At 39.2% G+C, this 15,800-nt stretch overlaps 1 protein-coding gene across 4 annotated transcripts in view; it reads right to left on the minus strand.

Annotated features, from left to right (window-relative positions):
• Positions 1-14,693, minus strand: part of plxna4 (plexin A4) — a 248,207-nt gene extending 233,514 nt beyond the window's left edge. For 3 of the 4 annotated variants that reach the window (XM_041977657.1, XM_041977659.1, XM_041977660.1), the window contains exon 1: positions 12,354-12,764. The gene's annotated coding sequence lies outside the window, so the exon portion shown is untranslated. Of the gene's footprint in view, positions 1-12,353; positions 12,765-14,615 lie in introns of those variants that run through there. The other variant, XM_041977658.1, reaches the window with a different exon arrangement.
• Between the last annotated feature and the right edge of the window lie 1,107 nt (positions 14,694-15,800).

The raw sequence follows: 15,800 nt of genomic DNA on the forward strand, positions 1-15,800 counted from the left end.
ACTTTTCTCCCTCAGTTTAAATACTAAATGTCCTTCACTCATTGTCAGATTCTCATCTATCTATCCCAGTTTGTCTGTAGTCAGTTAAGTTTTGTCATTTCGCTTTGGGTAAATAACTTTAATCCTGCCACTGACGTGTCTTTAGTTTCTTTAAATGAATCTGTATTGCAATGTCTGCTTGCCTCCCACCTTGTAGTCCTGTGTTTGGGGCCTTCTTCCTCATCTCCTCAGTTCAGGACATGTTTAAGTAAGCCCTCCCTGTAATAAAGATGAACACTTCTAGGACCATGAGAATCATACACAACTTACAATATAGCTATGTGAATAACACACCTTTATATGTGCTGGTAAGACATGCCTGCTGTGGAAAAAGTTTCAACCTGTAGACATGCTGACAAAGCTTACAGGAGGAGTCCAGGTTGAGACAAGTCTAGGGATACTAGAGCCTTGAGGGAAAGCTTAAAAAAAACTGCCACCATAATATTTGAATGATGGAAAGAAAGATATGAAAAACAAATGTGCCTGGGATTAATTTAAATGTGGCCACGCTGGCAGAACAATGACAATAGTACTGTCACATGCTCGGCTCAGCACTAAGGTCATGGTGTTTCACAACTGCTGTTGCTTAACTTATTGAAGACCATATGTGTTTAAAGAAAAATGTTGCATGGGCATTCCCTGAATGTAAGACTTTAATAGCTGAAAATGAAACAGTAATAATCTTTTTTGTTTAACTGTGTACAAGTTACACCCTAAGATTTTCTAAAAAAAAAAAAAAACCCTTGCAATCATCTTATAAAGGCTGATCCCCTTATCCTCAGACGTTAGTACATGCTGACACTGTCACAACTGTCGTCTACTGCCAACAGGTTACAACCTTCTAGAAACAAGTGGATAAAAAGCTAAAATAAGCTGGTAAAAGGTAAATGACAAAATCAGTTTTTCTAAGTCACTGTACAGGATCAGACCTGCTCTCGCTCTACCGTGTTACCATAGCAGTTTCTCCACTTCTAACATTATACATATTTTTCAGCTCATCTGTTGTCCCTCTGAATTATTTTTCTAGTAACCAGCTTGTAGCTGCTGCTTTTCCCGTCTTCCAGTCTGTTGCAACACGGACTTAGACAGACTTGACCTCTGAGATTAACTTCTTAGACATGAAAGCTTGATAATTTAAAAGGGAGCTTTGTGATAATTATAATAAAATGATAAACTGCTGCTTTAATTTGTCTCTGATCTTTTATTCTTTTTCTACACTTGCACTATTTTTCTTTTGTTAGCCATTCAGATTTTTTGTAAAGAGTTGAAGTGAAAACTGATGTGTGTATGCATGCTGTGTGGAAGTAAGGACAAAGAACAAGCCGATTGACAAAAACAACCATTTTAATCCACTCTTTTGTGTATTATGTCCCCTTCCATCATACTCACAGCCCAACACACACATGCAAGTGGATCGCCATGCTCATCAGCGCAGTGGATGATTTGGTTTGCCTGAAGCACGTGGATTACAGCTCTTCCTTATAATCCAGAGAAGACTAGTCTTAAGATTTTGGCTCTTGGTTTACTAAGCACAGCTGGAACAGCGTCTGCCTGATGTACGGTGAATTTGTCATTTTCCTTCATCTATAAAAGTCTCATTTGACTCCCTTAGCTCACTGATCCCAAAGAAAATCCTAAGAACACTTAATACAGAACACAAACTTTCCATTCTAAAACCAAATCCAAGTTAAAAAATGGCACATTTCTGTTATTCTACTCTTAATAAATAAAGACACCTTACAAGTGATTCTATCCATTATAAAAACAGCAAACACTGCAGCCTAGAAACTGTCAGAGATAAATTAAAACACGACAGTACTTCACATCTTGTAGAACCAGAAGTGCTGAAGTCTTGCTAGAACAGCTGCACACATGCATATGTAAGCACGTTTCATCTCATGTACCTCTGATACTGTTTTGATCTTGACTCTGTTGCTGCCACCATTAGAAAGAAACATATGGCCTTGTTCCAGCTCCAATTTTGGAAGGAAAAAAATACATGTCATATTTAGTCATACTGCTCACATTTCTTTCCAGGGCAAATTACCTCAGTATAGGCCATGCGGGATAGATGGAGAGTGAGACTTACTGGTAAAGACAGGACGTCTACACCTGCAGAGACTTGCAAGCCCTACTGTAATGGTTTGAGAATCTTGGAAAAATGAGCCGTTTGACAGGATGTGTCAAAAGTCCCCTTCCAGCTTCTGAGATATCCCAGTTTTAAACATGTTCTCCAAATGGTGCTGTAGAGCTTCAACTAGACTGAGTTGATAAATGGGCAGACGTGGAGAAGTGGAAGTGTGATTTCCCTAAAAAGGTCAAACTAAAAATGAGAAATTTATTATCATAATAAATGACAATGATTAAAAACGTGATATTTATGCTGCTCCACAAACCCATCATGTTCACCTGATACTCAAATAGTTTCCAAAAATATAACTGCAGAAATTTGCAAATACATTTGTCTTATTTTATGTCATTTTCTGACATTTTAATGAGGAATGAATGCATTTAAATAATGAAACTACTGTTGGCATTAAGCCATAATAGGTAATAATTGCCAAAAATTGTAATTATGGTGCAAAGTTTCCTTTGGACAAGTTATGGAAATGTTGAAATTATAATCATTAAGTCTTATGTGCAGCATGTCCACTGAGGTGAATTTCAACTACAAATCTTTCAGTGTTCAAAATTTGTGTTAATAAAATTGAACATGCACACAGTCTATAACTATATTCTCCCACTTTGCTGTAGTCCATCACTGAGAGGTCTGCCATAATTCAAATAGTGCGAGGAACATAAGCTAGAGCAGTGGTTCCTAAACCTGCCGTCTCTGATATCACCATAAAAAACTGCTGTATAGCAATATTTTAAAACATATTTCCTTACTACTTAGTAGGCCACATCTTGTGCATCCTTGGCTTTTTTGTAGTTGCATGAATGATAGGGTTATAGCTCAGTGATTCCTAACCTAACTCTCTATAGAGGGTCAATAGAAGATGCCTTCAGTAAAAAATAGAGAAGCATGATCAGCAAACATGATGCAATGCTTAGAAAATGTTATTCCATAACATGGCAGCCAACATTTGAAAAAACATAATCAGAAAATGGATTTAGAGGGATGAAAAGTATCTAGTCTGTTAAGCAAAAGTACTTTTGCCTTCCTGTGACACATGTTTCACAGCTGACTGTAAACAGACTGTAATTAGAGTAATCAATACATTACACCTGAAAACATTTTGGATATCTAATTTTTGAAGTTGTAACTTTTGTATTCTCACAGACAAAATACACATTCTATGTGTGATTTTATGCAGATTATAATTTATATATTTTTATTTATACACAGCTTTAGATGAAAATGCATGGATGTGTACTTGTGCAGAAACGGTCTAATTGGAAAACTGTAGTTTTCAAGTTCAACTCAAAACCCAAACGGCCAGTCTTTACACAAAAAAAAGGTTTAGCTGTTGAGGCAACTTTAAAAAAAAAAAAAAAGAAAAAAAGCTTTTATTATGAAAAACAAAGCCTTCTAGTATAAAACTAGGTATCCTCATCTGATACAGAGCACTTTGCTTGTCAGCTTTTGCACTTTAATATTTTGCTTGAAACTCACTTTTTTGATTGAAAACAAAAACACAAACAAAGAGACTTGAGCAGTGTTTAATGAAGCAAAAAAATGTTCACTTGACAGGAACCTGACTGTTTGGCTGCCACAGACAACTGGTTGAGTGCAGGTTTTTAACTAAGGAAAAGTTGATTTACAAACTCAGACTTGTTTACATGTCTAACAGCTGATTTAAATTAGGTGGCATCAGCACAAAGCTATTGGTCTTTAAGTTCCCATAGGATTATCATTATACAATATCCATCACTGTGTGTTGCTTTTGAAAACTTTAAAAGGAGATGAGACCTCCGCAGGCCTGTTCAATTCCTGAGGCAGCAAAGAAAGATCCATTTGCAAAATTTGAGATACTTTAGGAAAGGTGAAACAAATGTATACTCCAACAATACAGACTTTCTATGATAATAGTGTTGGCTATGTAGAAGATTATTTAAATTAGTAAATAAAATAACCTTGCATCAAGTAAAATAATTTACACAAAATTTTCAAGATAGATGTTTTTCAGCTGAGTCATGAGAGAAGGCCACCAGCTGAGAGGTGTGTAAACTGAGTTCAGAAAGGTTTATGCCATATTACATGACTTTAAACAGACCCTCCTCCCCACTGCTCATTTCCCCTCAAACTTTCCTTCTCCTTTTAACTCCATCACTAAGCCCAAGGCATATACACAGCAGACAGTATTTCTTGCAAGCAATCATTCACAGTGGCAAGCAAGAGGATGCAAATCATTATCCAGCATTTCACCCTTCTCTCTTCATCTCGTCCTCCTGCCTTGCTTTCATCGCTCCACTTTGAGTCATGGGCATTTTCATACTTAAAGAAACATGAAGAAAAACCTCTTACACACCAACTTACACATGGTCAGACACACACAATACAATACTATATGGTTGCCAGATTTCCTGGTGGGCCTAGAACAACCCCGTCAAAGCTGAGCTGGAAGGACTGCCATGACAATGCAGAACGGATGGACAAAAAGAAACAGGAGGGTGGAAGGAGGGTTGAGACACAGCTGTGTTGAAGCCTCAGACAGAGAAGACAGCTTTTTTGATGAGCCAACAGAGGAAAAAAATTAGGAGAAAGAGTTGCCTGATGCCTGAAAGACTGAAAGACTGCATAAAAACATTATTCAAGAACCTCAATAAATGTATATGAAATGATTTTTCTCTGTTCAACACAATTGTAAGCTTGTAAATTCCTCCTTTTTGGAGGACACATAATACTAATAGAATTAGTATAATGATTAAATAGCTGGTCAGCATAACATTAGTCCACAGCTGGAGGGGCACCGCCATGTCCAATGCAGACAACTATGGTTCATCAAGTTGCAGCACAAAATACATTTTATTAACCACTTCTTTACAGAAAGTCTTTTTCACACTTCCCAGTACGCCATCACACACATACACATCCCCAGTTTAAAGTAACCTACATGCACTAACGTTTTCTTCTTAACTCACAAAAAACTAATCAAGTTCTATTGCATGAGGAAATGTTTGATTTATAAAACATTAGTAAAGCAAAATAAATTTTATTTTTGGCGTCTTTCACGAGATTCAAGGTCACCTTAGAGTGACAAAGTACACAGTGTCAGCTCTTTAAGTGTTATGAAAGTGTATGTTCTGTCATATATGAACACCTGAGACTTTTAGCACTAACTGCAGATCATTTGGTACAGATGTTTTCTGTAGTCTCTGTCCACTCATGTACTTCACAACTGGAGAGGTTCTGGAGATGTATTCTCATAATGCAAGATATGAGGGGACTGGGTATGGAGTGTTTGCCAAGTGCACCCAGGAGGCAGGACATGATGCAAACAGTACAGAGTGGAAATCTCTGTGCTGCCTTATTCTGTCAACAAAGAAGGATTAGGCTCCCTTGATGAATGTTGTAGTGTTGACATTGATAACAACTAATAGAATTTCAATGCATCTACAATTTTGAAGAAAGTAACATGAAACCCAACAGAAAAAACTGAGAAGTTGAAGTTCTTTCTAGCATATATGTGCTCAATGTTTGTGTGATAACACCTTGTGATTTTATATCTTCAATATTTGCTTTTCTCTTAAAAAAACATTGTTTTCTGTGCTCAGAAAAAAACAAAGCACTGCAATGATAGTATAAAAAACACCAATCTATAATCACTCCCTTACTTTCTGGTGTAAAATAAAGACTTGTCCTTGAAATTCTGTTCACATCACTACCTATAGTAATCAGTACTACAGTCAGAATACCAATAAGTATCTGTGCTCGTCCCTCTCTTCTGCTGAAAATCTTAATTGTAAGAAGTCCAAGTTCTGTCATATTCAAGGTTCAAAAGTTGAAACGCATCCTTCACTATTCATATCTCTTTAGTGACTCCTACAATTTTCCAAGGAAAGCACGGCAGCAAGGACAGTTTTAGTGGATGGGACCTCAGTTGACAAATCATGTTGCCATAGGAACTCCGTTGTGTGGGTGGCAGGTAAGGACAGTGTGGCATTATAGTGGAAAGAATGAATAGGACCTCCCAAAACTAAGGAACTCATAGGGACCCCAATTTAAGAGGTAGTGTGCAGTAAGCTCAGTCCTACCAAACTACACAAGAATAAAATTGTAGTCAGACCCTCGGATTAGTCAGATAGCTGAGCCCTCAGTCCCACCAAGAATTTAACTGGAAAGTCAAAACTTATGTTCAGTTGTGGTCATTTTTTCATGGGAAATTCAGTCAAACTAATCAATACAAGAGTTGCGAAAGCCTGAGATTTAACTGAATAATAAATACAAGGCTTTATTTCAGAAGAAATTTTTCTCTGCAGCAGTTGGCCAGCGTTTGGATTTGGCAAAGAGTCAATCACTGCATTTGCAGAGATACAAGCCATTCCAAATCCCATCAACAGAAGAAAAAAAATATATACTCAAGAAAGGCAAAATCCCAAACTCAAAAGGGAGTTACACACAGTGAGAAGAATAACACAAAAACCCTGTGTAAGCCTTGTTAATTCTCTCTGCAACATCCCCAACATTATGCTGCTGGACTATGATATATCCTGAGGGGAGGGAGGAGACTGGAAAAGGTGGGGGGAGTAGGGAGGGGAATTGCAGTAAAGTAGATCCTCCCTCCACCCTTCTACCTTCTGGCTATAGAGTAGCAGGGGTTCTCTCTAAACCAGCTGTTTCACAATTACTGCAGTAGCATGGCATACTGATGTTCCTGCATCACTGACACTGAGCTGAAAGGAAGTGAGAGGGGACAGGAAAGGGTGGGAAATAGGGTGTGAGAGTGAGGAAATAAAATGGTGAGGCAAATTAACTTGAAATCCTCTGTTGATCCCAAAAGAGGATCCCTCCTGCTAGGAGAATTAATTATTTATATAAATATAGAACCACAGTACCCCTCTTAGGGGGGTAAGGGTTACAATTGTTCAAAGCAACTCTACACATCAGTACAACGTAAACTTTTCTCTCTTTTTTTATTGTTAACTTGTAGGCAGCCCATTAAAACCATTTTCCTTTAGTTAGCTGGTTTTGCTTATCAGCTGCACTCAAAAATGTTGCTTTGAGAGCTCACAACTCAGAGGAAGCAACTGACCTCTTTTAGCACCTGACATCAGTGTTGATTATCTCTGGGACAATTTCAGCTTTCGGTGAACAGTACTTATTAAAAGGTCAATCCACAGCTCAAGAAAGCAATAAAGTTGAAGCAGAGTTGGCACACAAGGTAAATGTCGAGCAAACACACTGACAACCTTTGCTACTATGCTAATAACATTACAAGCTCATGCTAAAGCAACACAGAGTCAAACTGGAGCTTGATCCTGCAGGAACAAAATATAACAAAGTGATGAAGGTTAAAAGGAAGGGTACACTCGATTTCAGATGGTTTTAAGTTGCATGAAAAAAAATGAAAGATCTGAGGCCTTGTTTGATGTGTACTATTAGCACATACAAAAACATATGCATGTCCATGCCTCTTTGCAGGAAGAGGGATGAAACAGAATTAGGTCCATAATCTTTGTGTGGACTTGGGGGCATCAGTGAAGGAGCAAATTAGAAAGTGTGATGCAAAGAAAAAAAAAAAGCCCTAAGACTGTCTGCAATTTTCTGAGCATTTCATGCATCTAAAACAAAACTAATTTACTGCTTGTCATGCTTGGCTTGGCACACACTAGCACTAGAGCCAATATGCCACAGCATGTCATCTGCCGCTGCATCAAAGAGACCTGTTTATACATCATACTCACAGCTCCATATGAATCAGAGACCTGGGAGAAACGTTTAATATTGTCTTATCAAAAAAAAGCAGTCTGACAAACCCACTGATACGCGGGTGACTTTCCACATCTCCCTCGCTTCCCATTTACAACAACATCCTTCTCTCTGTTTCTATCTTTCTTCATAGGTCACTCCAATGTCACAACAGTCTGGATTTTTCTTTTCCACTTTGCCCAGCACCACACACAAACACACACTGATAAAGTTATGTGCTTGGCGGCTTAGAGTGAGGGAGGAAGATATGGGAGGAGAGTGCTAGAGGCAGAAACTGTAAGAGAGAATGACTGAGTAATAAGATGAGAAAAGGCATGAGAGAAGGCTGTGGGAAAAATAAGTGGTGCAACTGATATAGTAGCATGTGCATGTTGTAGACTCTTTATAAAAGGTATGTGACTTCTAAATTGGACTCTGCAACTACGTCCGAACAACAAACAGTATGTGCTTGCACATGCACACATATATACATTTAACTATGTGTTTAAAGCATATGGCAATATAACCAGTCAGAGAATAACAATGCTTCAGATTAAATTGGACACTGTGACATGTATTGATTTCTCCTCACAGAATTCACCATGCCTATTGTTTGGAGATCCTCACATCAAATCTCTGATGTCACTGCTGTGGCAAACATCAATACGAAGCTCAGTGGTGCATAACAAAAGGGTTAATTACATACTTGTAAACATTTGTTCTCTAATACAGTATAAGATTTACTACACCAATTCAAATTTCTAATCAAAAACCATTTAGTTGTTAGCTGGGATATCGTCTCTTTACATGGCAACTAAGTCGTCTAACTAGCAAACAAACCAAGAGATTTTATGCCACAGGTGAATGATTTCCCCCCTCATTTTTATCTTTACTGTAACTTGTGAGAGCTAAACTAGAAAATGTTATCACTATTCAACTACACAATCTGCAGCATTTTAAATTAAGGTCTTATACCCCATAAATCCTACTTCCAGTTTGAGATCATCTCTGTGCTCATTGTGTCTTATTGTTCTAAAGATATGTAAGACAGATTATGGGTCAGTTGGAGGCACAAAAATACAATTTGCAATCTCCTCTGCGGTGTTCAGTGGCGTGAGAGAGGAGGGAGTCTAATTGGACACTGGCCTGTGTCTGGTAGTCCTGTCACAGCCCAGAGGGGTGTAAGTGTGTACAAGTGAGTGAGGGAGAGAGGGAAACAGAGAGAACGAGAACAAACAGAGAGTTCCATTCAGGTCTAATTCACAGACACATCATTCAGTCTGACATGACGATACGTCTCTGTGACCAGAGTATTCATACAGGGCCCCGCCAGCCATTCACAGATGCATCATTCACACCCCCACCCAGCCACACATACACACTTCCGCTGGGTCTTGCCTACACGGCTACCAGGCATTTATATCACTGTGGAGAATCTGTGTTAGACTTCCCATTCATATTCATTAACAGTTTCCCTCTCGACATCAACACATTGCAAAGATTTTCTCTGGTGCTTATTCTTGCAGAGGCACCGCCCCCAAAATGCAATGAATGTCTTCACTGCCAAGGTTGGAGTGAGAGTTTATCCATTAGCGAGTCATAATATTGACAAGGCCGTGCTCCACGGGTCCAAACTACAGCCTTGTAGCCGTAACACTGGCCAACAGACAGGGGGTTGTATATCAATGCGAGGTGCTTACAGGCCGATAAAGACTGCCATTCCAATTGCTATAGGCAGGCCTTGATGGACAGCACACAGGGAGGGAAGGAGGGAGGGAGGGAGAACAAGTAGTGCCAAGTGCTCTTACAGCCTTTAAGAGTTTAAAACGGAGTTGGAATTGGTGAGAAGGACAAGGAGGCAAAGCATAGATGAGATAGGATTATCAGACTGCTAAGACAGGAACTAAATATTTTTTCCAAGGGACCTTGGCAACAGCAGAACACACACAGTTTAAAGCACCACAAACTCAAAACTCAGAAATTACCCAACATACCACAATACTCAGCACAAGTACAGCAATGCAGATCTACAACCTAAAATAAGCCCTGTTCTACCAGCAGGGTAGTCTCCACCAGCAGCTTAACAGCAAATACCAAACAACTTAGAAAGCAGTGGTATATAATATTTGGTATTAAATGTCCATTCAGCCTGCATGTTTTAATGGAGGTTCTCCCAATAGAAAAAAAATCTGTTTCATCATCAGAACACCGCTTACAGAATAATAATATATGACAAGAAAATAAAATTTATAAAGCCTAGAATGTGGGAATCAAGCCTATCTACTGCACATTCCTGTGTACCACACTGCCCCTCATTGATTTTCCAGTTTATAGCCTTGTCCCTTCATTCATGATCTATTAAGTATGTATTTAAAACGTTTAAATGGTTATTGAGTACCAACTAAGGATGTATATTTTCCAGCTTATGAGATATTGGTAACATAAGAATGACAGAATCCTTTACATAAAGTATTGGATATTATCCATTCTATTCTACAGTCATTTAGCAGACACTTTTCTCCAAAGCGACTTACATCTGAAGGTAGTTAGGCAGTAGCGTTAAGGGTCATGCCTAAGGACCCAACTGGAAGGTGTTAATATTCGCCCCCTGTGGGATTCGAACTGGGATGCCCTGCCAACTGAGCAATCCAGCCGCTATTATTAAATAAGAACTGGAAGGGCAATACTGAATTGATGCATTGAGTCTGGAGTGCAGGTGGGTAGAGGGAGGGAGAAGCCGGTAGAGGGGCTCAGAGTGCTCAGTGCCACTGCTGTAGTAGAGATCAGCATTTTGCATGGGCTGAAACAGCTGCTTTCTGTGTATGGGGTGCAAACGAGGGAGGGAGGGAAGGAAGGCAACAGGGAAAGAGGGGAGGAACAGAGGTGTGTGTGGGGGGTGGGGGGGGTCTGAGACCTTCATTATGCTAGAGGCGTGCATGCTCTTTTCTTCAATCTCCGGAATTCTACACAAGCTCCAACACACCTCATTCATGTACAGAAGACTCTGTGCCTGGTAAAGACCCACAGCTACTCTCAGACTGATTAAACACTTATTAGGTACAGAGCAAACCAAATAAGATTTTGGTCACAGAATTAAATGCATTAAATTTAAGCAGTGCTATTTTGAGACTTGAATTGAGAAAAAAAATAAATGTCTTCCCATAACCATGACTTATTTTATGTAGCAACTTCAAATCACCTCACACAGTAAAAGCAGTTTGTTTTTTGTTGTTGTTGTTGTTTTTTTTTTGTTTTTTCAGAAAGTTATTCAACATTTGAAACCAAAATTTAGGGACAGCTTCAGGTATGCTCCTTTCACTTAGAGCTGCTTCCTGAGAAAACAAAAATCGTGATGTCTTCATCTTTAAAAGAGAAAAAAGAGAGAGACTCTAAAGCGATGGGTATTGAAGTACTTTCTAATACTGAGCAGGCTACCCCTGAAATCAAGCTCTGTCTGGGGAGATCTGTGTGAGCCACATCGGTCAAGTTCAAAAGCTCTGAACAGGACGACCATATCCCGGCCACCAGGGAAGCTGCACGTGCAGGAAGAAATGTGCCAAGGTAAATTTTGCACAAGTTGAACACAAGTTTTCTGCGAAATACTCAAGTTTACATGCTGTTAAAAATAGTATTATACATTATAGTTATGTTCTGCAATAGCAAGATATTTATCGGGAAAAAAGAAAAAACATTCTTGAAAGCTGTTTACAAAAAGCTACTCAGCATCACACTTGAATGGTTCAAGCTGCGTAAAATCCGCCTAACTCGGATCACCAAGAAGTTAAATGCCCCAAACCGGGACTGATAAACGAACTTCCCAAAATAAATAACCCACGCTTTATTTTTTTCCATAAGACTTTTACATCTTAATGTGTCTTGGAAATACAAGCTATACCATAAAAAGTGGGGATCTCAGTTTTTCAATTTCTATAAAACCAAGCCTTAAATTTAAGTCAGTGAGTCTACACACTCATTAAATGCACAGCCAGTCATTTATTTTATTTGTATTTTTTATTTGTCCATGCAAACGCTAAATATACACGACCACTGAAATTTTGTAGTTGTTCACCTTAAGAGTTTAACCGCTGCGGGAGAACCAAGCACAATTTGGGCTTAAAGCTCTCTCTGGCTCACATGGGATGAAGGGCATGTACAACGGGAAACGGAGGGAATCCGGTCATCCTGGGGTCCTGAACTGAGCGAAATAACAGGTCATTAAGTTTTCCTATAATTTCCCCCAGGAAAAGTTAAAGGTTAAGATCTAAATAGACATGCATAAAACCCGCCTGGTCGCCCGAGCAGAGCGGGCATGGCGCAGGTTGAGCAGGTGCAACACGCCTCTTGTCACCTGGCTGGTGCAGTGGAAACCTCACGCCCTAAACCAGCTATAATGGCAAAAACATGCACTAAAAACACAGTCCTGGTTCTGGTGACTTATGTGGCGACAAGCCCATTTCCTTACCTGTAATCTATGCAGATATCAGTCACAGCCGCATCGACACTGCGGATAAGAGGCACGTCCTCAGCAATCCAAACTCCTTTCACTCCCCCCAAAATGAGAAATGTTCAGAATAATAATATATCCTGATCAAACGGCTTGTCCACTTTAAATCCCCGATAGAGGTGCAGTAAAACGGCGATTCCTGCACGTGAAAATGAAATAGCATCAGACTTCCAGAAGCATCCCCGATCAGCAGGTCTCTACTAAGCCGCTCTGAGTGCTCTGAGAGCCGGGAGCCGCATCTCCCATCTCCCGGCGAGGACGCACTTGGTATGCCGCTGGAAAAGCCGCTGCGCCGTATGGGATACCGCAGGAGGCTGCGCTTGTGTGCGTGTGTCTGCGTGCGCGAGTGTGCGTGTAGACGGCGTGTGTGTATCGATGTGACTCAGTGCGGTGCTCCTGCTCAACTGAGGTGGTGAAGCTGCTGCAGCAGAGTGCGAAAGAGAGGGAGGGACAGAGATGTGAAGAGGAAGGCAGCCTCGGAGTTTGCAGCTTCACAGCGGATCTCCGGGCCGGGAGGGACTGAGAAGATGGAGCGTCGTCCGATGGAAAAAAGACGAGTGTTTTCATCAACGTTTCTGACTCGCCCGCAGCGGCATCTCAGAATGGGGTGGGGGATTTCGTTTGGGTTTAAGTCCCTGGCAACTAACCTTAAAGAGGCTTAGTGCGCATTAATAAACAGTACATCTCAAAAGGGGTATAGGGCTACTATGATCGCGTTTAGGCAGGCCTATAATTATCTTTGCAGACAGGGACAAGGTGCCATCTGGAGTGAACTCGTGGTCTACCAGTGCCAGCACGGTTGAAATATTAGCAGACCTTAAAAACTTAAAAGTTAAACATTTAAAAGCTTTTTGTCACCTTAAATAAAAAACGCGACAGAATGATATTAATTAAAGCTTAAGCTTCGTTACAATGCAGTTTTTTTTTTCCAGTGAGGTATTGGTCCTGAAGCCAGGAGGTTTATGTAATGCTTTCATTCCGTTGAAGATGGGATTTGGCAATGCCAAAAGGGGAATTTATACAAATGCAACACAATACCGGGGTGAAATGATCAGATCATCGGATTTGAATACCTAATCGCAGGATCATTTAAAGATAGAGATTAAGCAATACAGCAACATAATTACGACCCCTGCATAGTTGTAGAGGATTAAAACCACCCCCACCCTCCTTCCAACCTCGTTTTTCTTTCTTTTCACTGATCTTTTAACATGCCTCGGGAGTGTATCACCCCTCCACCACCCCAACCCCCATCAATTTTAAGCAATTAATATTCTAAAAGCCTAATTATGTAATAATGTCTTTAACGAAATAAGCTGTGTGTGGGTGCAGGAATAATGCATTTTTCATAAAACAGCCTTCTTATCTTCATATTAAGACAATTCACAACTAATCCATCAACACTGACTAAATATTGCACACACATAGATTTTGTTTGCAGGAGCTGATAACTTCTGAAATAAGCAAAATCTGACTTTAACACTGATGTTTTAAAGGTAGCTCGTGAAATGATGAAGAGTTAGGGGGTTTAAGAGCTCATTAAAGATCATTTAAAAGGAGATGGCTTATGAAGAAACGGATGCCAGTGTCCGCCCTCTGACCGGTAAATCTATATTACAGTAGAGTATGCGTTTGTGGTCTTAGAGGTATCGTGCCTGCTGCAGTATCCTCTCTATCGTTTCCCTCCTCCTTTTCCCTCCCTGCTCTTACTTCCAGAGGGATCTGTCGCTTTGAAACACTGCATCAGAGCCCCACCTACAGGCCAAAGAAACTTTACATCAACTGACTATCACATGGTAACGACGGCAAACTGCTTCCCTGACTGTTGACTTCTTCAACAGTTTAACTTCCTCCCAGCTTGATTATTATATTTATTTAATTACCGACCAACATATAAACTCTAACATCCCGCAAATATCATATAGAAGTCAAGTCAGATTACATTATAGTGATGCAATGACTTTAAAAGTAGGTTAATTGTAACTAAATGTGTAAAACAACAACATGTAAAGTCAAGCACAACAGGGGAAAGACCGGTTACTTTACTTTATAAGGTCCTAAACAGTTTTAACATTTTCCAAACGCTGTATGGCCAGTAAACAATAAAATAGAATAACTAAAACTTTTTTTTTCTCCCAAATTACAGCTAACCAATATGCTAACATGCATTAACGTCACAAAAAAAACAATAACAACAACAACAAAAAACAGCTCACTTACCTCAAATATTTTCCATCTTTTAAATAAACCAACTTTCTCATTCAGGTCCATTTTAGCTCTGTTTAAAGTTAAATTAAGACGGAAATAATATTAAATATGAACAATAACGTTTGTAAGCAGGTAGTTCAAAGAACATCCGGCAGTCACGTGACCTCACCAACCTGTATCTTATTGATTAATTAGGAACTACGACTCATTTTTTGAGCTCATACAGGAACAGTACCGCACATTTAAATATGAATCAAGCTTATGTACAGCCAATTTTTATGCAGGAAAAAAACGTTTTAAAATATTAGCTTTAAATCTTCATCATTTGTAAGCATCACATCCCCTTGTTTTACAAGCTGAAATGATCAGTAATGTTTCCAGTCATGCATCACATTTCGATATTTGTTCTGATACAGATTATATATTTTATGAAAATATTTCATTTTGAATTTAAAATGGGTACGTTTTGTAACAGTTATATAGGACCTGCTTTATATAAACAAATGCATTAAAATATGCACATATGTTTTGGAGTCCAGGAGTCAATCCACATTCACCTTCAAGGTAAACTGACCCCTTTTAAATTAGTGTACACAACGAATCAACAAAGCTGTTTTGCTCTTTGACCGGCCATTGATTTAAATAAGTGTCAAGCCTATGTTCATTTATTACACTCTAGCCTTTGTGTCAGATTTTAAGGGCATCTCTTAGAGTCATCTGAAGGATGAAATGCATAGATACCAACAAACCTATTGTATTCATTTAATTATTCAATAAAAGCAAGGGTCTAAATCAACAGTCTGTGGTTGTCCATAATCAGATAACTTTCAAAGCACAGCAAATCAATGGTGTTGCAATCTACAGTGACAATAGTCATTCCATGAAGGGTCAAGAATGCATGACCCAAGGCTGCTGGTCCATGTTTAGATCAAACATGCCTAGATTGAATTATAATTGAACTCTGTGATTATTTTTCATTATAATAGTAATGTCCTATCTTTGCTCTGCATGAGCATATATTAACAAGCCCAAGGACATTAAGGTTTGTCCTGATAGTTTAAACACATGAGTTTTTTTTAACCTAATAGTATATTCAGGTTAATATATGCTACACAGATTGACTAAACATGAAGTTAAAAAATAATATTTGAATGTCCATTGGGCTTCTTGAAAGTAAATGCAAACTGGTGGTTTTGT

Source organism: Melanotaenia boesemani, chromosome 23 (genome assembly GCF_017639745.1).
Source record: "Melanotaenia boesemani isolate fMelBoe1 chromosome 23, fMelBoe1.pri, whole genome shotgun sequence".
NCBI lineage: Eukaryota > Metazoa > Chordata > Actinopteri > Atheriniformes > Melanotaeniidae > Melanotaenia > Melanotaenia boesemani.